The sequence below is a fragment of the Heterodontus francisci genome, chromosome 2 (assembly GCF_036365525.1).
Source record: "Heterodontus francisci isolate sHetFra1 chromosome 2, sHetFra1.hap1, whole genome shotgun sequence".
NCBI classification, from domain to species: domain Eukaryota; kingdom Metazoa; phylum Chordata; class Chondrichthyes; order Heterodontiformes; family Heterodontidae; genus Heterodontus; species Heterodontus francisci.
The window spans coordinates 60,177,721-60,201,143 of NC_090372.1; the positions used below are offsets into that span (position 1 = coordinate 60,177,721).

Genomic DNA, 23,423 nt, shown 5'->3' on the forward strand with positions numbered 1-23,423 from the left:
TGAAAAATTACCCCCATGTCCTCCTTCATGTAACATTACTTCAATTTATGAAAATAACATTGAATTTGGAAGCCAGCTAAATACCTCACCCATGTGACAGAGATTCTAACACCTATGAGACAGAACGGGGAGAAAGAGACACAGAGAGAAAGGTAGACAGGCAGTTTTTTCTTCATTTTTATTTTTTTTGAACAAAATAAGTCAAACTTCAAAAGCAAGCAAAGTTTCTTTTCGGGAAGTAGATAGCAAAGTAGGATAGGAGGAAGAGGGGAAGATTGAAACTTGTTGAGGATGACAGAGCACCTGGTGTCTCAGCAATTGCCCTAGGTGGGTGTTTCGGAGTGAGGGAAGTGTATGGAGGGTTCAGAGTGAGATATATGACAGTGCAGCAAAGGGGAGGATAAACAGGCTAGGTGGGTCATTCAAAGGAGAAGAGGTAAGAGTATTGAATGGTATCAAGAAGGAGAATGGGGAATGGAAAGGTAGCATGATGGGAGCAAGAGTGTAGGGGCAAAGCATGAATGATTGGAGGACAGAATGGGATGGGAGTTACTAAGGGCCACATTTTTACTGCAGCCCTCACTCCAAATGCAGCCTTCAACTGTTGGTGACTTATTTCTCTGCCACACTTGCCATTCCACCTACCATCACCCACTAGAAAGAAAAATAGAAACAGAGAGAGAAGTATAAAAAATAGTTATGGGAAGAGAAACAAAGAGACGATAAACAGATAGAGAAGAAAAGGAGGACAGACAGTGACACAAAGATACAGGTAAAAGAGAGTGGATATTCTCTCTGGGCGTGATAATAATTCAGAGCTGGGAAAGGAGTAATGGGGGAAGGGGTAGCGGACGATGTGCAAATGAGAAGTGAGAAATGATCTCAACAGGTTTTCTACCCAACGATGAGCCAGGTTCACAGGCTTGCTGTCTGTCAGGATGGAAAGTAGACAGGGAATGGATGGTAGCTAAGTTCAACATCACGGGAGAAATCAGACACTGGGGATGGGGAGAGGCCAAACATCACGAGGATCAACATCACGGAAGAAATCAGACATCACTGGTGAAGGTTGGTCTCCAATTGCAGGGTGCTTGAAAGATAAGCTTGGTGGGCCGTGGGGTTGGTGGAAGGTGCGGGGAGGGCATTCTTGTTTCTTCTGGCCCACAAACAGTGTAATAAAAATATTTATCCCATGTATCCAGCCCTTCTCGTTCATTTCATCTGAAAGGTTTCCCAAGGCTCAGCAAACCCTGCCTGCAGAAATTAAAAATAAAACATTAGTTAAAATGGCAACATGCAACCTCTGTCAAATATTGTACTGACACCTGCCTCCTGACAGTGGATTGGTTGCCCCCCGCACCCGACCCACCTTCATTAAATCCAGAAGTGGGCAGATTGGAGGTGGGTTTCTTGTTTTATTTTTAACTCCTCTATATACCTCCTCCTCAACCTGCAAAGGAGGGGTGGGTGGTGGTGGTGGGGGGGGGTGGCAGGGGAGGGTGCGGGATGCAGTGGTTAAAGTTACCCGCACTGTGTCTGACTCTCTCTATTTCTGTTTCTCTCTTCTTCTCAGATAGCTCTACGAAATTGTAAACATTCTAATTATGATCAACAAAACATAGGCAATAATTAAAGCTTTCAAAATTCATTTTTTTTAAATTTTAAAAGCTTGTTGGGAAGCTGGCTCCAATTCACCAACTTCAGCATTTAACTTGAGCGCATTAGGCTGTACGCGCAACCCCCACTGGGAGAGGCAGGTTGCCAATTTCCATATGTTAATCACCCAATCACAGTCATATAACACACACTTTTTACTTTAGCGTCAGGGTCATGGGTTTCCTGGGCTTCCTGAAACTCACCAGTGAAAGCAAAGTGAATACACAGCGCAATCTCAGGAAAATATGTCAATAAATACTCAGGTGGTGGCAGACATTTGCAGCCTCCTAGAAGAAGACCTGCTGCCTGCTGGACCTGATGGCCACACTTTACCAAAGGACGGAATCTTCTGCTCTTAGAATACAAGCATTTCCAGGTCCCCATCCTGCTCTGACTGTCAGGCTGCCCACCTGAAAGATCTTCCCAGAGGCGGCTGAATAAGAGGCTGCCTCCAGGTCTGCTGTCCAACTAAGGACGGTGGCTGGGACCCTGAGGCTGCAGGCCCAATCAGAGGCAATCAGCCTCACTGTCAGAGGTGGCTCTGCTACTTTTGGAGGGGGAACACAGGGAGCGCCTCCATCGTGAGGCACCCACTGAAGAGGCCAGAACATTTAAAAATAAACCCTAACTAGAGCTGTGAGGCCACCCCTCTGGAGGTGAAATCCCTCCACAGGATGACAGATGACAGCAGCTGTCCCACTGATGGCTGCAGCTCCAGCGTGGTGGTTAAAACAGGAGGCCTTGCAGGCACCCTAGGCAAGCTGCCTGCAGGCACCAGCGGGGCTTGGACCTCAATGGGAGGCCTATCTGCAGCCGGGAAGATCCTGACGGTGTGGCCAATCAGCGTATAAATGGACATTTAATTATGCGGATTGGCTACCTGTCGATGCTGGGCGAGTAGCCTCTGCTGGTGCTGATCTGCCTCCGAGAAGATCGCCTGGAGACAGGAACGCTCGGGCTGCTGATCCAATGCGTATTTCTCTGAAACTCCTCCCAGTCCCACTATGGAGCCCACCCCTGCTGGACCACAAAGATTCTGTCCTAAGTCACCACTGGCCTCAAATTTCTTGCAGATTCTTTCAGGCTCTGCCACAGACAAGTCCAGGATCTCCCAGTTGATGGACCACAAATACATAAGACAAGTGTCTGATGGCTTGTTTGCCAATTATGTCAACTTTGCCACTGATAGTGCCAATAAGAATGAGTTGACACTTGGCTCTATATGATTTCCCATAGGTGTAGAGGGTTATCAACTGCAGACACGTGTCAATCAGGGTACCCTCAGATCACCTGGCGTATTTGTCAACCACAAGGTCTTTCACTCCATCAATGTGGTGCTGGTGTGTAACCACAAAAAGATGTTCATGCAGGTGTATGCAAGACTCCCAGAAAACTGCAATGATGCTTTTGCTCTGTGGCAACCCAAGCCCCCTGATCTCTTTACACCTGCAAGCAGACTTAATGCATGGCTGCTAGGAGACAAGGGATACCCACTGCCAACTTGATTGATAACACTCGTCAGAAACACGACCACCAAAGACCAACAGCACTACAATGAATGTCATATCTGTTATATATTTGGTTTTTTATGCTGCCACCGTATAGAGTCTAGCCATAGATATTCTTCGATTGTATTGTTTAAACATTAATCTTTATTGTATAGTACTATATACATTCCACATTAGCCTGTGCGTCTCCTTCAAAAGCCACGCTGTAACTGTTCTCCAGTCTCTCCCACATGATAGCGCACATCATCATGCTGGGCAGTAATCTTTACATTCTCTCAAGATTAACCCTTTGATACCCTTATTCTACAATATCACCACCAGCTGTGTAATTTAACAGGCCATTGGCAGGCTGAAGATGCACTTCAGGTGCCTGGACAGATTTGGAGATGCCCTTCAGTACTCACCAGCCAGAGTCTCCAGAATGGTCAGAGTTTGCTGAGCTATGGACCACATTGCACAACAGCAAGGCTTGGACCTGTAGGAGGAAGAAAGCAAAGAGCTCAGATCCTATCGGATTATGCTAAGGGGTTGGAGGACAAATTGGAGGAGGAGGAGAAGGAGGAGGAAGGTGATGAGGAGAATTGCACCCCCAGCTGTTCATAATACTGCCTGGGATGCCAGGGATGCCCTTATTCATATAGGGTTCACTTAGGTTGCACCAGTGGACCCATGTCACAAAGAAATGATAAACGTCACTCTTCCTGCTCTGCCCCCAATGCCACTGACACAAAGCAATCCTGCAACCAACCCTTCAACAATCCCTCATGGTTCACCATCAATTGCATAATTATCAAACAAATTAGAAGGCCACATACTACCCAACACCCACATATGGACAAGGCAGGAGCGTGGTGAAAAAGTAAAACATTTATGTGATGTAAATAAGGAACATAATGTCATACTCGTAAAGAGCTGTGATGAAATAAGCAATGAACTGGAGGAGTTATGAAAGAAAAGTCAGTTTTTGAACTGAACCATAAGAAAATGGGCACATTTGTACCACAGGCAAAATGGAGTAGAGGTCAGGTGACTCCTCCTGTACTGTCAATAAACACATCCGGCTGCTGAGAATGAAACTCATCAACCTCGTCTGAATTAACTCTGGGGAGAACCCATTGAAATTGAAAGGAGCCCGTTACATTTTGATGATTTCTTTCTACAGGAATGAACTAACAAAAGGTCTGTAGACAGACTGACTCACAGCACAAACCAAAATGAATAAGTATTAAGTAGCATCATAGTAACAGAATGGTCTCCTTCTAGGCGCCAGCAGATAGGAATGGTTTCCATATCCCGGGCCATTGTGTGGTCGCACCAGGGAAGAAGGCCCTGTGTCACCTGATAGAGACTCAAATATGATGGATTTTTGCCTTAAAAGGTCAACCTCTGGGGAGAGAAGAAAGTTCAAGCAATGACCAGAGAAAGCCAGTTCCAGCAAAAGGCTGTGAGAAGGAAGAAGCACTGCTGCTGATACTATAATTCAACTTGCTGCAGCACCCCCTCCAGACTGAAATTTTAACCACCAGAAATCTGCAGCACCTCAGCAAGTACACGACTGCAAACAACGAGGCCTGCACCTTTGAAAAGGCTTTCTTCCCGAGAAGATTCAACAGCTTTCTGTGAATCACAAACTCTTACATCACTTGGGACTTCAATTGCATCTTACCCTTTCCCTTCTATCCATTTCAAATAGAAGCTTAACTTTTTTTTACATCTACAAAAAAACCTATCAATGGTGTTTATTTGACTTTAAAAACACTTAGGGACTAACACATCATTTTTAACAAAACCCTATTTGCGGTCAGGTGAAAGGTGAAAAGTGGAAACCACCCACACCACTTACCACTTGCCCATAATAATAAGTTTATGTTCTTTGTTTGCATTCCTATGAATGATAATATTTCAACTCCAAACATGCCAGTTGAAACAGTTGGAATTGACATGGAAAGGTAAACACGTGTTGGAATGGAGTTGAGATGGGAAAAGGTTGTTCCCTGCTTCATGGATGCGACCCTGGATGTGCTGCTGGGGGCTGCAAGGACCCAGAGGAAGATACTTCGCTACTAGCGGGAGGTAGAGGTCAGCAGCTGCGACAAAGAAGGCATGGTTGGAGGTGGACAGAGAAGTCAGCAGCAGGAGTCTTGCACCACACCCTGGATCCAATACAAGAGTGGTTCAATGGCCTAAACAGGGCAGGAAAGATGAGAGAAGTGGCATATTCACCTACATCCTGATGCATGTATCACCCTGACCACCCCCCACTATCTGCCTTCTCAAGCCTACTCCAGGACATCACCCCTCACATCAACTTACCTTGTAGGTTACCCATCCCTCAGTGTGTATGACCATCCTCGCAGCTCCATCTATCCACCCACCATTGGTACTCACCCTAGTCCTAATGCAATGTCATGCCTATCCCTCATATTCATCCTTAACAAATGCTCTCTGTCCATTGGGTAAACAGATTACATTACTCTCACTCATTGGTCTCTTTTTTCCCTCCTTACAGAAGAGAGTACAGAACACTGGGGAAGGCAGAGAATCAGAGGTGGCCCTCCACAGATTTCTCAATTAAAATCTGCAGAGGTGTAGGTGCTGGAGATCAGCAGAGTCTCAGCGTGTCTGGCCTTCAGAAATGGGGGCCAGCTAGCTACCTGGTGACACAAATAAATATGAAGCAATCACGTGGCAAAAAACACTCACTCATGTTGACTTGATGTCACCAGCCTCTGAAATATGATCATGTGCATTATAATAACTTCAAGTGTTCTTACCCTGACAGTACTTATTCATGTCTTTTATCCCCCAAATGGTCTTCATGTGTCCATCAGAATGTTTTCAAGGTCATCTATGATGACAACGATACCTCAGAAATGCTCACTCGCTCTGAGGGCGCCCTGTCACAGGACTTATGTAAATCATGCATCAGCTCAGATACTCGAACTTTGGTAGTAGTAGTTAAAGAGATAGTTGGGTCTTCAATTGGTCACTCTCACTTCACAAGTGAGCAAAAGTAGGTGGTTAAGAGAGGGACCCCAGTGGAGAGTCTGCATTGGAGGGCACAGGAATCTCCAATCTCTGCTCAACTAGATGCAGATACTGTTCCCCAGGGACTGTTGATGAAGAGGGTACTTCTTGAGCAGCAGCAGGGAATGCATGAGTAACTGGCAGGCTGTTCAAGCACATCATTCATGACTGCAGTGAGATTAGAAGAGTCTATCTCAAGCATGACTGACATAATTTCGTAGCCCATTGCAATGACTCTTTCATGGATAGAGTGTCCAAGTGGATGGAGCATCAAATGCAGCAATCACAGAGGGCATGCAGGCCTTCAACAATGGCTTACACAGTCTGGATGCCACCTTAGCTAGGATGACTGATACCCTAGCTTTGAACTTTCATTACTTCACTGATCTACAGCAAAGTGAGCTCCAGCACATTGCTAGCAGGGAAGTGCTGCTGGGTCATAGAAGGAAGATGGCTAGAGGGGATTTGGAATTGGGAACTTGGCTCCAAGCGCTTCCAATTCTCCCCCATTGCCCCTACCCTCAGTCAGTACCCCACAAGTTGCCTTGTCTCACAATTGCCCAAGTCTACACAGTACAACTGCAGATGCAGCAGTCTTTGGCAGAGACATTGTGGGCTCTAAAACCCAGATGATGTTGGCCAAGAGGAATTCAACAGTCAGAGGAGGGATCTGAGCAACCTGCAGCTCTGCTGAAGCCACAGGGGTTGCAACGTCGAATTGCTAAGAAAAGGAAGAATAAAGCTTTGCAGTTGCACAAGAATATGCACATGGGTGTGTTAGATATTGTTATATTGTTACATTTCTCTTGTATATTTGAAACCCATTAATATTATGCTATTGCACCACTTCCTTGTCTTGCCATTCTTGGTTGATGGCTGGAAAGTGCCTTTTCAATTGTTTCATGAGGAATGGGAAGACATGAATTGACGACTGCGAATTTGATGCTTGGTTGTTTGCAGGACTGCTTTGTGTTAGTGGTGTTGGGGGAGGGTTGGGGCAAAAGTGGCTTTTGCATGTGGTTCTCAAATGAGTGCACTGGTGGAACCTAAGTGAACCTTGCAACAATCAGGGCATCCCGGGCAGCAATGAGCACTGCTAATGGTGCATTGTCTGTGTCACCTTCTGCCTCCTCATCTTCCTCCTCCTGCTCAGAATCATCTGAAGAAGACCTTTGCTCTGCGTCTTGTCCCTTCTGCAGGTCCAAACCTCACTGCTGGATAATGCTGTGCAGAACACAGCACATCATAAACATTCGCCACACTACCAGACGGACGTGGAGGCTTTGGAGAGGGTACAGAGGAGGTTTACCAGGATGTTGCCTGGTCTGGAGGGCATTAGCTATGAGGAGAGGTTGGAAAAACTCGGATTGTTTTCACTGGAACGACGGAGGTGGAGGGGCGACATGATAGAGGTTTACAAAGTTATGGGCGGCATGGACAGAGTGGATAGTCAGAAGCTTTTTCCCAGGGTGGAAGAGTCAGTTACTAGGGGACATAGGTTTAAGGTGTGAGGGGCAAAGTTTAGAGGGGATGTGCGAGGCAAGTTCTTTACACAGAGGGTGGTGAGTGCCTGGAACTTGCTGTCAGGGGAGGTGGTGGAAGCAGATACGATAGCGACGTTTAAGAGACATCTTGACAAATATATGAATAGGAAGGGAATAGAGGGGTATGGACCCCGGAAGTGCAGAAGGTGTTAGTTTCGGCAGGCATCAAGATCGGCGCAGGCTTGGAGAGCCGAATGGCCTGTTCCTGTGCTGTACTGTTCTTTGTTCTTTTGTTCTATTCTAGGGATCCTAGCTAGTGCACACTGAATTGAACCTCCAGATCTTTCCAAGCACCTGAAGTGCATCTTCAGCATGCAGTTGGCTTGTTCAGTACAACTGAATGGCTTTCTAGGCCATTTCAGAGGGCAGTTAAGAGTCAACCTCATTGCTGTGGGTCTGAAGTCGCATATAGGCCAGAGCAGGTAAGGATGACAGATTTCCTTCCCCAAAGGAATTAGTGAACCAGATAGGTTTTTACAACAATCCGGTAGTTTCATAATCACTATTACTGAAACTAGTTTTTAATTCCAGATTTATTAATTAATTGAATTTAAGTTCCACCAGCTGCCGTGGTGTGATTTGAACCTCCGTCCCCAGAGTATTAGTCAGGGCCTCTAAATTACTCGTCCAATAACATTACCACTACACCACTGTCCCCCGTTTGATGGCATATCCGGTGGTCATATAGCGTTTGTTTTAGCGCTCTTGGGCATTATTTCTTCGGTTTCTGAAATGTGCCACCAGGCATGTTTGAAGTGGGTATCCCTTGTTTCGGAACAGCCAACAGATAACTCTGCCTTCAGGTGCAAAGTCGTCTGGGGAGGTGGACTGCTGCAGGACAAAAGTATCATGGCAGCTGCCCAGGAATCTTGCACACACCTGCATAAACATCTGTTTGTGGTTGCATACCAGCTGCACATGGACGGACTGGAAGCCCTTGCAGCTGATGAACACTCCTTGTTAATCTGGGACTGCCTTAATTGCCACATGTACAGTCGATGATGCCCTGCACCTATGGGAATTCAGCCAGAACCACAAACCCAAGAGCTTGTTCATTTTGACTGGCATCATCACAGGCAAAGTTGACATAATTGCCAGACTTATGCAGTTGTGTGTCGTTGTCTGCGAGATCCTACAAATGTCTGTGGCAAGGTTCTGGTAGGATCCATAAAGGTTGGAAGCAGTGGTGACTTTGACAGCCACTGGTAAAGCATGGCCACAAGGTTCGGTTGGCAGTAGATCTTGTTCCAGCAGATTGAAAATGTCTGCCTCCACTTGACGCACTGGCTTTCAGACATATCCTATCCCAGTAGATCCTGTGTGCCAGGTATGACTACTTCTGAGCTGCACCTCTCTGCTGCTCCCTTTCTACAGGTCGATGAGCAGCAGGCAGTTGCAGTTGCTGGTGCTGGTGCTCCTGCTGTTGCTGATCCTGTTCCTTGTCATCTTGGTCCTCATTTGAAGTCCAATCTGAAGCAACGTAAGCAGCACCCATGCTAATTTGACAGAACAGAACTCCAAAGTACAGATCAGACGTCCAAACCTCCAATGTGTAGATGACACCTCCAAAGTGTGTAATAAATCTCCAAAATGCTTAAGAAGCCTCCAAAGTGTGGAAAATAACCTCTTACAACAAACCCTTTTCCACAAGCAGGCAATAAGGCAGCTGTGAGTGCTCACTACTTTTTGGTATATTTCCTTGACATGGCTTCTTCCACGTTCTCACCTTGCTATCACTGGCAAGTTCCAGGAAGCCTGGGAAACCTGTGGACCCAAAGTTAAAGTTGAAAACTCACATCAGTATCTCTATAATTGAGCGATTAACATACCTTAAATGACAACCCGCCTCTCCTGGGGTTGCTTGCATGAAACCTAACCAGTTGCAGTGAAATGTGGAAGTCAGCAGGTTGGAGCTCCCTTCCCAACCTATTATCAATTTTGCCAGTTTTAACCACCCACCCACTAACCCATTGAGTCTAATCTGATTTTTGGGAGCGGTTAAAAAAAGGCCTTCAAATTAAAACTTTAATGAATATATTAAAAAGGCAATTCAATGGATAAATTTTATTATGCTATTGGTGAAATATGTAATTTTTGAATTTTTTTGGTTCAAACTCTTCTGTTGGATATTAGAATGTGTGAAAATGGCGAATTTAAGTGATTTATGGCCAGATTGCATAATTAGATTGGTGAGTTTACATGAATAAAATCTATTATAAATGTGGACATGGGAATTTAGCATGTGGAAAAATGTTGACAGAAAAAGTGTGACAAAATGTGACAATAGGGTATTAACTTGTACGGTCATTTTATTTGTTTGCATTCCTATCATAGAAGAGCATTGCCATTAGGGGTGTATGGCATGAATTTAGGTACATAATCCCATGATTTTCTGTCCAATAATTGCATCAGAATTTCTGAAATGTGGTTCCAATAGTTGCGCAAATGTAAATTTACCCCCTATAATTTGTCTTTTTCCTGCTTTTTACAACTGTGATGATATTCTGCATAGTGGGCTTGCACCTAGGGTTCTTGAGAGAAAAAAACAACAGAACATACTGGGCAAACCTTTCTGTGCTATTTTCACCAGCTATCTGCAAGGCCCCATCAGTGGTATTGGGCCTCGAAGGTTCTGCCATATGTGACGAAACAATATCGTTAGTTTTACTATTTAATGTTTTCACTCACTGCAGTAAACAAGACCTAATAAATACTCATGCAAAAGCAAAATACTGCAGATTTTGGGAATCTGAAATAAAAACAGAAAGTGCTGTAGATACTCAGCAGGTCAGGCAGCATCTGGGAAGAGAGAAACAGAGTTAATGTTTCAGGTTGACAACCTTTCATCGGAACTGGAAAACGTTAGAGATGTGACAGCTTAAATCAAGTATAGAGGCAGGGAAAGATAGAGGATAGAACAAAAGAGAATGTCTGTGATAGGGTGGAAGAAAGGAGAGATTAAATGAGAAAGGGGGATTCTGATGAAAGATCATAGACCTGTTTCTCTCTCCACAGATGCTGCCATCCCTGTTGAGTAGTCCAAGCATTTTCTGTTTTTATTTCAAAAGGGGGTGATAATGAGACATCTAAAGAAACAAAAGATGTATCTAGAGGTGTAAATGGGAAAGTAGAATCATTACCAACAGCTGCTGTCCAAAAACAAAACCAGAAAACACTGAACAGTACGGGGGCAGAAGTTATGATCTAAAAATATTGAACTCAAGTGTTGAATCTAGAAGGCTGTGAAGTGTCTAATAGAAAGATGAGGTGCTGTTCTCGAGCTTACATTGAAACAGCGTAGGAGGCCGAGGACAGAGGGCTCAGAGTGGGAGTGGAGTGAAGAATTAAAATGACAGACGACTGGAAGCTTGAGGTCACACATGCGAACACAATGGAATGTTCTGAAAAGCAGTCACCCAATGTGCATTTACCTAATAGATACTGTTGATTGCAACATGATTAGAAGTGTATGACAGTTTTAGCAATTTCATAAACAAATTTTAAAATCGCCCAAATCTGAGAAAATGTTGTGAAAACCTGCAAATAATTTTTTTTTTGCCATTTTCTCATCATTTTCTGTAGGATTTCCCTCATCCACTTCCGAAACAATTTTTGGAAAATTCCATTCAGATATTTTTGAGCCCCTTGGTGTGATACATCATTATTGATCAACTATTGAACAGCAAGAGAAAGTGATTACAAATAGGCCAAAGTATTAATAAACAATTTTAGGGATAATTCACTGTACAAATATTTGTAGTTTAATGAATTGCAATCCCAAAATGGTCAAGAGATGGACTTCAGAATTAGAAATTTGCTTATAACGATTAATTCAGCCTGTAGTTTACTAATGAATGGGTTATAAATCATTTCATGATGTCAAAAAGGATAAAGATTGTTATTTAATTACAGGCTTTACAATATTTATGTGCCAGACTGATTGTGAGAGAATGGACTGTGTCATAAATGACTCCTACATTTACTGCAGTGTCTCAGCATGTACATGCAAATTAATTAATTGTAAAGATGAACAGAATTTATACTTTCACAAGGAAATCAAATCCTGTTAAAAATGCAAATTAAAAAAAATTAATTTACCATCCTCGTTCAAAAAAAACAGCTTAATCATTTCACGTTTGCTTGCATTTTTGAAAGTTAAGCGATTTTGTACAACTGTATGGTACTGAAAATGAAACATATTTAAATAAAGTGATGCTACAATCACATTTTCTTTGCAAAGATTGATTCTTTGTTATTAAGTCATAACAGTTGAAAAAAGACAAAAGAACACAGCAATATGATTCATCCAATCGTCTTAAAAACAATTGACAGAGGCACACCTGATTTGATATATGAAAGTTGGCTGAGCTGAAAGGAATTATATCCGAAATATTGATTTAGGATTAATACTAATGATAGATTAATTCAAAAGCTTGATCTGATTGGATGCAGAGCAGGTGTTAATCTATGTTAAGGTCTTGCACTCTTCGAACAGCTGTGCATTGCTCAGGCTGTCCCTTATTCCAACTCTAAAAAGAATGTAAGCTGTTCATTAAAACCTATATAGAAATGTCTGTTATCTCTGGACATACTTCTGATTGGTATCTTTAGACTGGTCTCCCATACTGAAAGGAGTAATTCTTGCAGCTTTCAATTCCGCTCTTCATTCTTTCTGGCCAAACCAAAAGCTTACACAGCCACAGAAATTACTCAATTCATTTCAGTTTAAGAAAATTAATCCAGAAAGTACAGTGCCATAGAAAAATTTGTAAAATTCAATCTTTGTACCACACGTGTGGCCACAAACAACGTTGATTAACACAATTCTAAAAATCTACTGAACTAGCAGAATTTCTTACTGAGAAAACAAATTGGGGTAGAAACTGACTTTTGTTGCACCCATTACCTGGGTGGAAAACAGATAAAAAGTACCAATTTTGCCCAGGATTGTGCCCGCCACCAAGGATACTTTAAATACATGCAACCCCATATTTCTCCGTGTTTTTTCAACTTTTTAGGCACCTCTGTCAGCCACCTTAACAGGTGCTAGGCTCCTTGAAGCTGTTTCGGAAGCCCTTTGCCACCTTCAACTGCACTCAGCAGAACAGGCACTGGACCTGCTCTGCTCAGGTTTTCCTGACATGGTTGTAGCCCAGCAAGCAGTCGCCACCAAAAAGTAATAAATAATTATTTACAGCTTGATGCACAAAAGACAGTTTTTTCATATACATAATTTCAATGCCCTACAGCTAACAAATATTATCCATAAGCTTGCCATTCAAATTTATAGAATCATAGAATGGTTGCAGCACAGAAGGAGGCCATTCAGTCCATCATATCTGTGCCAATTCTTCGCAAGAGCAACTCAGCTAGTCCCACCACCCCACCCTTTCCCTGTAGCCCTGCAATTTTTTTCTCTTCAGATAATTATCCAATTCCCTTTCGAAAGCAACGATTGAATCTGCCTTTACCAAACTCACAGGCAATGCATTCCAGATCCTAAATATGCAGATGGCGGCGTCCTTTGAACTCGCTGGCCGCTGCCGAGCTCCTGCGATATTAATCCCGGGGGCTCATTAGAATCATGGCGCCGAGCCTCCCTCCCCATATTACGTGGGGAGAGGCAGGACATTCGGCGCAGTGAGAGAGTCTTTAATAGCTGTGCAGCAGGTGCTGGGGCCCTATGTTAAGCGCCCCAGCACCTGCTTCCTGACAGCTGTAAAAGAATACTTACCTGACTGCTGAAGAGTGGGGCTGCTGTCAATCTGGCAGCAAAGCAGAAAGTCCTGCAGAAGTCCAGCAGGTCAGGCAGTATCTGTGGAGACAGAAGCAAAATTAACTTGTCCAAATTCACAGACCTGAAAGTTACCTCTGCTTCTCTCTCCACAGATGCTGCCTGACCTGCTGAGTGACCCCAGCACTTTCTGCTTTGCTGCCACATACTTACCCTCCTGTGTCCCAGTGCCCTGTGAAGTTGTGATTCTCTTCTCCCACTCAAGTGTAACATTCCTTCTGGTAGGTGTGCCGCACCTGGGTGAATAATCTTAATTTTGCACATTCCAGGATGTGAGACTTAAATAGACCATAAAAGGTATTACAGAGGTTTACAGAGAACACACTGACACAAATGGGAATGCACGGGTGTCACAGTAATGTAACTACATCTTTCACTAAATGATGTGTGCCAGCATGTAGCACCAATATCACATCACTTTGCACCATTGGCCCTTCAGTAGAGCCAACATATGCAATAATATCATTGCCATGTCACCATTACTTATGAGCGTCTCCACAGACTCAGTGACAAGGACATTGGCTCAGTCAGCTGCTGCCTCTAATGGTTTACACAGGGATGATACAGATGTAGACTGGTGCACTGCAGGTGAGCGAGGATGATGTGTGGTGTGCAGAGCTTATGTTGGTTCCTATGGAGCAGAGAGCCTTTGGCTAATAAGCCACTTCCGTACATCCCTAGCTCACTGCTAACCCTGCGTGCAAAGCCTGGGTGCCATCTGCCCTCCCATGCGTCTTTCATGTTGTAGGTCCTCAACGCCCTCATAGTCCGAGGAGGAATCCGTTGACGTCTCTCCTCATCATGCCAGGCCTGGCCCCTATTGGGTGCGTAGTTGTGCAGAGCAGCAAAGAAAGGAGCTGGTCTTTTTGGCCCGTAGTACAGGGCATCACCCTATCCATACAGGCATTGGAGGCGCTTTTTCAGCATGCGTTTCATACTTGACCTCGTCCTCACCACTCTGCCTGCTGCAGATGCTTCTGTTCATGACAGTATTGGTAGGGGTGACCACCGCACAGTCCTTGTGGAGATGAAGTCCCGCATTCACATTGAGGATACCGTCCGTCGTGTTGTGTGGCACTATCGCCGTGCTAAATGGGATAGTTTTCGAACAGATCTAGCAATGCAAAACTGGGCATCCATGAGGTGCTGTGGGCCATCAGCAGCAGCAGAATTGTACTCAACCACAATCTGTAACCTCATGGCCCGGCATATCCCCGACTCTAACATTACCATCAAGCCAGGAGACCAACCCTGATTCAATGAAGAGTGCAGGAGGACATGCCAGGAGCAGCACCAGTCATACCTCAAAATGAGGTGTCAACCTGGTGAACCTACAACACAGGACTATCTGCATGCCAAACTGCGTAAGCAGCATGCGATAGACAGAGCTAAGCGATCCCATAACCAACGGATCAGATCGAAGCTCTGCAGTCCTGCCACATCCAGCCGTGAAAGGTGGTGGACAATTAAACAACTAACTGGAGGAGATGGCTCCACAAATATCCCCATCCTCAATGATGGGGGAGCCCAGCACATCAGTGCGAAAGATAAGGCTGAAGCATTTGCAGCAATCTTCAGCCAGAAGTGCCGAGTTAATGATGCACCTCGGCCTCCTCCTGAAGTCCCCAGCATCACAGATGCCAGACTTCAGCCAATTCGATTCACTCCACGTGCTATCAAGAAATGACTGAAGGCACTGGATACTGTAAAAGCTATGGGCCCTGACACTATTCCGGCAATAGTACTGAAGACCTGTGCTCCAGAACTTGCCGCGCCCTAGCCAAGCTGTTCCAGTACAGCGACAACACTGGCATCTACCCTGCAATGTGGAAGATTGCCCAGGTATGTCCTGTACACAAAAAGCAGGACAAGTCCAACCCGGCCAATTACCGCCCCATCAACCTACTCTCAATCATCAGTAAAGTGATGGAAGGTGTCATCAACAGTGCCATCAAGCGGCACTTGCTTAGCAATAACCTGCTCAGTGATGCTCAGTTTGGGTTCCGCCAGGGCCACTTAGCTCCTGATTTCATTACAGCCTTGGTTCAAACATGGACAAAAGAGCTGAACTCAAGAGGTGAGGTGAGAGTGACTGCCCTTGACATCAAGGCAGCATTTGACCGAGTATGGCATCAAGGAGCCCTAGCAAAACTGAGGCCAATGGGAATCAGGGGGAAAACCCTCCGCTGGCTGGAGTCATACCTAACGCAAAGGAAGATGGTTGTGGTTGTTGGAGGTCAATCATCTGAGCTCCAGGACATCACTGCAGGAGTTCCTCAGGGTCGTGTCGTGGGCCCAAACATCTTCAGCTGCTTCATCAATGACCTTGCTTCAATCATAAGGTCAGAAGTGGAGATGTTCGCTGATGATTGCACAATGTTCAGCACCATTCGTGACTCCTGAGATACTGAAGAAGTCCGTGTAGAAATGCAGCAAGACCTGGGCAATATCCAGGCTTGGGCTGATAAGTGGCAAGTAACATTTGCGCCACACAAGTGCCAGGCAATGACCATCTCCAACAAGAGAGAATCTAACCATCTCCCCTTGACATTCAACGGCGTTACCATCGCTGAATCCCCCACTATCAACATCCTAGGGGCTACTATTGACCAGAAACTGAACTGGAGTAGCCATATAAATACCGTGGCTACAAGAGCAGGTCAGAGGCTAGGAATCCTGAGGCGAGTAACTCATCTCCTGACTCCCCAAAGCCCGTCCACCATCTACAAGGCACAAGTCAGGAACATGATGGAATACTCTCCACTTGCCTGGATGGGTGCAGCTCCAACAACACTCAAGAAGCTCAACACCATCCAGGACAAAGCAGCCCGCTTGATTGGCACCCCATCTGCAAACATTCACTCCCTCCACCACCGACGCACAGTGGCAGCAGTGTGTACCATCAACAAGATGCACTGCAGCAATGCACCAAGGCTCCTCAGACAGCATCTTCCAGACCCGCGACCTCTACCAACTAGAAGGACAAGGGCAGCAAATACATGGGAACACCACCACCTGCAAGTTCCCCTCCAAGTCACACACCATCCTGACTTGGAACTCTATTGCCGTTCCTTCACTGTCGCTGGGTCAAAATCCTGGAACTCCCTTCCTAACAGCACTTTGGGTATACCTACCCCAAATGACTGCAGCGGTTCAAGAAGGCAGCTCACCATCACCTTCTCAAGGCAATTAGGGATGGGCAATAAATGCTGGCCTGGCCAGCGTCGCCCACATCCCATGAATGAATTTTTTTTTAAATGCCTATCTCCTGCTCAATGGTGGCTCATGTAGCTCAGTGTCTGACATTATAGTTCTCCTCTGCAGCAGTGGTGGAGTCTCTCAGTGGTGTCGGGAGCCATGTCTGCAAAGGATAGCCCTTATCTCCAAGAAGTCACCCCTCCATCTGAGTCAGTTCAGTGAACAGCGGTGGCAGTTGGGACTGGCGCAAGACCCAGGTGTCATGGCAGCTGCCTGAGAAGCGGTCACACATTCGCTGCAAGCATCTGCAGCTTCACCTAGATTGAGAGGGCTCCTTTAATGGTGATGTCTGCAGGTGGTAGCCTGGCAGTAGGCCTGATGGCCACATGAGTACAGTCTATGAACATTATAACCTATGGTTCTCTGGCAATGGTGCCAGAATCACTGGCCCTCTGTCCCTGACTGTGAGAGTCTGTCCTGAAGCGGACATCCTCACTGGCCCTCCGGTGCAGGGCATTGGCGATCTCCCTGATGCAGTGATGCACTGCTGACTGTGTGACCCCACAAAGCTCACTGGTGGGCCCCTAAAAGGCTGCAGAGGCGTCAGGCTTGAGAACCGCTGCCACTATGCGGAACAAAGGCATGGGATGTCCACCGGAGCCCATGGGCTGCAGGTCATCTTGAGCAGGGCACAGAGATGTGTCAACACCCTCTCTATATGCGCAATCTCCTCTGACACTGATGCTCTGACATCCGATGGCATGTCATGTGGGGCCTGTAGATGCACAGCAATTGTAATGGTGGGCTCCCCTTGGGGGCTGCTGCTCATGACTGGGGACATTTACGTGGATTGCATGTGCCTGTGATATTGCCTCTGGCGCATACGGATCCTCACATGCAGAGGTTCACACAATGTAGGATGAGCCATACCTATTTCCATGTGATAAATAAAGTTGAACCCTTCATGTATTCAAAGGTTTCTAACAGAGCATGGATTGGTGTTGACGAGTACATCAGCTGCTTTCCTGGATCAACTATGTTCGTGCCATGGCATTGCCCATCTTGGCCAACACTCAGAGTGGCACAGCATGACCACATCAAGATCCTACCAGCTGAATCGATTGCCCCCACCATCCATAAAACCTTAATGCTCCTGCCCTTTCTGGCACCCTCTCCACACACAGGGTGACTAGTGTGCCATTGCCCCCTCACAAACACAGAGCTTACACTGTTAATGGAGGGATGGTACACAGTCCCTCCCTGCATGCCAGCAGAGCTTTCCCTCCAGTAATCCCAGACCCTCTCCCTTTCAGAATGCAGAGTGCAACCCCTGTATATCCCCCCGCCCCCTCCCTCCTCCCTTCCAGAATGCAGAGTTAGACCCCTGTGTATCCCCCCTCTCTCCTCCCTACCGTAATGCAGAGTGAGGACCCACTGGCTTTTCAGATTGTGAACAGGACGGTACGTGACGGCCGCCTGTTCAACTAAAAATCCGGCAGTGTCGGTGGAGAGGCGGCGGGCTGCATAATCAGCAAAGGTAAGTAATCATGACCATATGTTGATTGTGGTGCTGCCACCGTGCGGTGGGGGGCCGCATTGAGGTCCCACTGCCGCCAGTAAAATGCGGCGGGTCCATCTCAACATTGCAGGTCGAGGCGGGCCTCTATCCGCAGCATTTTACCAGCCCCGCACCGCGACCCACGGCGTCGAGGGGCCGGTAAATCTCAGCCCTATATGTGCTATATGTGGCTGAAAAAGGTTTCCCTCATGTTGCCTTTGGTTCTTTTGCCAATGACTTTATATCAGGTGCCGTCTGATTCTCGACTCTTCCACCAATGAGAACAGTTTCTCCCTATCTACTCTGTATCGGCCCCTCATGACTTTGAACTCCTCCATCAAATCTTCTCTCAAGATTCTCTTTTCTAAGCACAATATGATGTTGTGGTATGATATTACTATGACATTAGAAACTCATTATTTGACTGTGGGGGTCATCAAAGCTGAACCTGATCTCAACTGGAAATCATTAAATAGCAGGTAAGAGTGGAACACCCAATTGATTATTCCTTTCCCTAGCCCAGGGACATGGAAGTCAGTTCTAGTGCCCTTGTTGCTACCATGTTTCGAACCATCCACTTCAGCACAGTGGTGCAGTGGTTAGCACCGCAGCCTCACAACTCCAGCGACCCGGGTTCAGTTCTGGGTACTGCCTGTGCGGAGTTTGCAAGTTCTCCCTGTGTTTGCGTGGGTTTCTGCTGGGTGCTCTGGTTTCCTCCCACCTCCAAAGACTTGCAGGTTGATAGGTAAATTGGCCATTGTAAATTGCTCCTGGTGTAGGTAGGTGGTAGGAGAATGGTGGGGATGAGGTAGAGAATATGGGGTTAATGTAGGATTAGTATAAATGGGTGGTTGTTGGTTGGCACAGACTCGGTGGGCCGAAGGGCCTGTTTCAGTGCTGTATCTCTAAATAAAAAATAAAAATAAAATAAAAAACACAGATTGGGAATTAAACCTGGAAGCTGCCTGCTAACTGACCTTCGGGAGCAAAGAGGAGTTGGACATGCATGGGAGCACATAGAATCGGGAGAGAATAAATACAGTGCCAGACTTGGGGCCTTCACTTACTTACCGGAGAGGAGTTGGACCTGCGAAGGAGCACCTAGACAGCTTCAGGAGTCGGCACGCGCTGAAAAAGTTTGAAAAGAATTCAAACAGTGATGTCACAGGAAAGCTGTAACGTGATTGATTGGTGAGTAACTGCTGTTAGGGAATATCTGTTAATAGCTAGGTTAGTACATTGTTGCTAGGGTGGATGTGCGCTAAAAGCTGAAAATTAAGAAAATGTAAAATTAAAATTTATGCAGCTACCTAATAATTAATTATAATTAATTAAGACAGGCAAGCAGAAGGGAAGCAAGCTGGTCAATCTACTGTTCTGTTTTATTTTTAAGTGGTAAGGTTTATTGTATTACCAAGGTTTAAATTATATCAGTAAGTGCTGATGAGGAGAGGCATTCATTAAAAAATTAATTAAGTAAGTATTTAATTAGTTATTTAAAACTCAATAAGGATGACAGGGCAGGTGATGTATTGCATCTGCAGTATGTGGGAGCTTGTGGAAACCAGTGCGATTCACAGCAACGAGGTCTGCAGTAAGTGTCTGCAGCTCCAGGAGCTTTGGCTCAGAATCAGTGCGCTGGAGGCTGAGATACAGACACTGTGATGCATCAGGGAGGGGGAAAGTTACCTGGACACTTTGTTCCAGAAGGTAGTCACACCCCTTGGATAGGGTCTTCTGAATTGGTCAGTGGTCAGGGACAGGAGGATGAGACTGTGAGTGAGGCAGGTAAGGGGATCGAGAAGGGAGAAATGGAGAAGGCTCAGCCCTTGCAATTATCCAACAGATTTGAGGTTCTTTCAGCTTTTCCAGATGAGAGCGGAGGCTGCAGGGTGGATGAGCAAACTGACCATGGCACCATGTTACAGGAAGTCATTCAAGAGGGGGGAGTAAATAAGAATGTAGTGATAGTAGGGGGCAGTATAGTCAGGGGGATAGACACTGTTCTCTGCAGCCAAGAGTGACTGTCCAGACAGCTGTGGGCTGAATTTTATTAGCCCACCGCCATTCTCAGTTCAAAAAGTGCATGGTGCATGCGCAAGACGTGCACACAGAGCCGCTGTGATATTTTGTGTGGCAGCTCATTAACATGGAGAAGGCGGACTGCTCACCCCCGATGACATAGAGGGGACGGGCGCTTTGTCCTTTTTAAAGGGCTTCAAGCCTTGACAGGTCATTTTACTTTTTAAAGGGACAGGTTTGGCAAAAGATTAAAATAAAATTATACTCACACTTCCAATCCCCTCTCCTATTCCCCCAAGCTGTCCAAACACAGAAAGAAACAAGGCAGAAATGCGAAAGAACCAGCAAAAATAACAGGTATTAACAAAAAAAATGTTGAGTCCTGAAGGCTGTAAAGTGCCCAGTTGAAAGATGAGGTACTGTTCCTTGAGCTTGCATTGAGCTTCATTGAAACACTGTAGCAGGCTAAGGACAGAAAGGCCAGAATGCGAGCAAGGTGGAGAATTGTAACATGAAACCTTTTGACATTTAATCTCTCCTGCCCTCCACAGACCTTCCCTTTTGTTCTTCTTCCCCCTCCCCCCTTTCACTTGCTCAAAACCTATTACATTTCCACCTTTTGCCAGTTCTGATGAAAAGTCACAACCTGAGGTGTTAACTCTGTTTCTCTCTCTGCAGATGCTGCCAGACCTGCTGAGTATTTCCAGCATTTTCTGTTTTTGTTTTTCTGCATAACTTGCTGTTTGGTGAACTAACATCTGTGTTAATAAGATTTGATTGCAATACCAATTATCTACAACTTCAAACTGTTACCTAGACTAGGCTCCCCATAAATGAGCACATAAACTAGGCATATAAAATTAGCTAAATATGACTTTAAAAAGTAATGCCATATTTCAGCCTTTTTGCTTCATTATTTACTAGTACAATGTCCCACTCTGATCAGTGGACAGGAGATGAAAATTAAATATGGCAGGTTGCAAAAGTCCATTATGTACTTCCTAAGATGGGCATGTACCTCACACCTACAAAATGCTTCACTGAGTGGCCTGACTTTGAACTACTGAAATTTACCCAAACAAGTAAGCCCATATAAGTAATAAAAACAGAAAATGCTGGAAAAATGTTCTTTCATGTAATATCCCAGGGTTCCCACAGGGATATTGCCAATTCATCTAACTGCCAATTTAAAATGGAATAGAAGGTTGATAGAGACTAAGCTGTTTATTGAAGTAGATTTAAACAGCCATGTAATGAATGCCCCTTGATAGTTTTGTGGATTTACCCTTAATAGACTAGATGGATGTAAATATTACTTTTAATTGTCTAATTAGTTGCGTGACTGTATTCCTATGATCTCAAGAGTTTTATCAACCAAAATTATTATATTTAACTCCTGGGTTTTCCTATTTTCCAGTATAACTTAGTGTATATTAAGAATGTGCATTTCTCTGTTTGTACTAATGAATGTCTTGATCCTTTAAAGCAAAAATTGAATAAACATAAAATTAAATTATAGATTAAAGTTCAGCCAAGGTTCCATTGTTTTCCAGTGTCATAGTAGACACATTGGCCTAAATTTCCTGTTCGATTAAATGGGTATAAATTGGACTCAGCGATTGGGAAAAGAAGCAGAGATCCATTAAATTGGTTTCCCGTCCATTTAGCTCCAAATCCAGTTTTGAGGTTGAGTTTCAAACCAGTAATAGAAATGCATATCTATCAGTTTGTTGCTTGTAATATCAAAATAATGGCATAATTATCCATTGGTCCTACAAGGATACTGTTCATTCATTTATCTGTTCATTTTTAGTTGGAGGCAAGTTTCAATTGCAAAATTTGTGGTAATGACAGTCTGGCCTTTTCTGAATCTATGCTTTACCTCCTCGCTCCACTTATCTCTCAAAGTATTGTTGTGACAACAGTTGGGGCATTGACAATTTTTGGCATCATCAACAAGAACAACACAATGGGTTTCTCCCTGTACTTAAGCTTTTTTCTGGGAAAAGAAGAGAAGGCAGTGATGCTAGGCAGGTCACGATGCACTAAAGGTGTTTTGCCCCCATCCCTGATATATTCACTCATACAGATAACTCTAATGGTCAAAGGAGCAGCAGATAGAGGCATAGGTTTATAAAATCCATGATCAAGTTACGCTTCATGTTCTAAGGTAACCTGTAGTCAAATTCTTCCATGTCATCAAGGTCACAACAGTCCTTAACTTAAAAGCTTCTGGATAATTTCAGGATGCCATTGAGGCTATAAGTCAATCAGCTATCTGTAGATGCATAAAGCAAATGATTGATGTCTTGTTTGGTTGAGCATTCATATTAGCAGCTGCTTGAGAGGACTGTGTAATTTTACAAAACGGCAAGATTTCTGAAGGTCCAGAATATTATAGATTGCCATGTGAACTAAATGCTTCATTGCACAATGCCAATACCTATATGAATTGGAAAGAATTCTACTTCTTCAATGTTCAGCTTGTTTGAGACCGACAGCAACAAATTATGCGAGTCAACGCTTACAAATGAGTCAAGCAACAGCCTGACATAGTCATACTCACAGAATCATACCTTACAGCCAATGTCCAAGACTACTCCATCACCATTCCTGGGTATGTCCTACCCCACTGGCAGGACAGACCCACCAGAGATGGCAGTATACAGTATACAGTGGAAAGGAAGTGATCCTGCGAGTCCTCAGAGGCCATTGACTTTGGACTCATGAAGTCTCACCCTCCCTCAAATGATGAATCACTGCTCCTCCATGTTCAACAGCACTTGGAAGAAGCACTCAGGGTAGCAAGGGCACAGAATATACTCTGGATGGGGTACTTCAATGTCCCATGAGCAACAGTGGCTTGGTAGCACCACTGTTGAATGAGTTCTGAAGGACATTTCCGTCAGACTGGTTCTGTGGTAAGTGGTGAGAGAACCAACATGAGGAAAAAACCTACTTGGTCTCATCCTCTCTAATCTACCTGTTGCAGATGCATCTATCCATGACAGTATTGGTAGGAGTGACCACCGCACAGTGCTTGTGGAAATGAAGTTCCATCTTCACATTGAGAACACCCTTCAACATGTTGTGTGGCGATACCACTATGTTAAATG

The 23,423-nt window shown here is 44.9% G+C and overlaps 1 long non-coding RNA gene across 1 annotated transcript in view; it reads right to left on the reverse strand.

The window, feature by feature from the left end:
- Positions 1 to 249: 249 nt before the first annotated feature.
- Positions 250 to 23,423, reverse strand: part of LOC137379525 (uncharacterized) — a 36,454-nt gene continuing 13,280 nt past the window's right edge. Inside the window, exons 2-3 of the long non-coding RNA XR_010976843.1 lie at positions 3,569 to 3,639; positions 250 to 1,254 (exon numbers count right to left, since the gene is read on the reverse strand). This is a non-coding gene — a long non-coding RNA (uncharacterized lncRNA). The remainder of the gene's footprint in view (positions 1,255 to 3,568; positions 3,640 to 23,423) is intronic.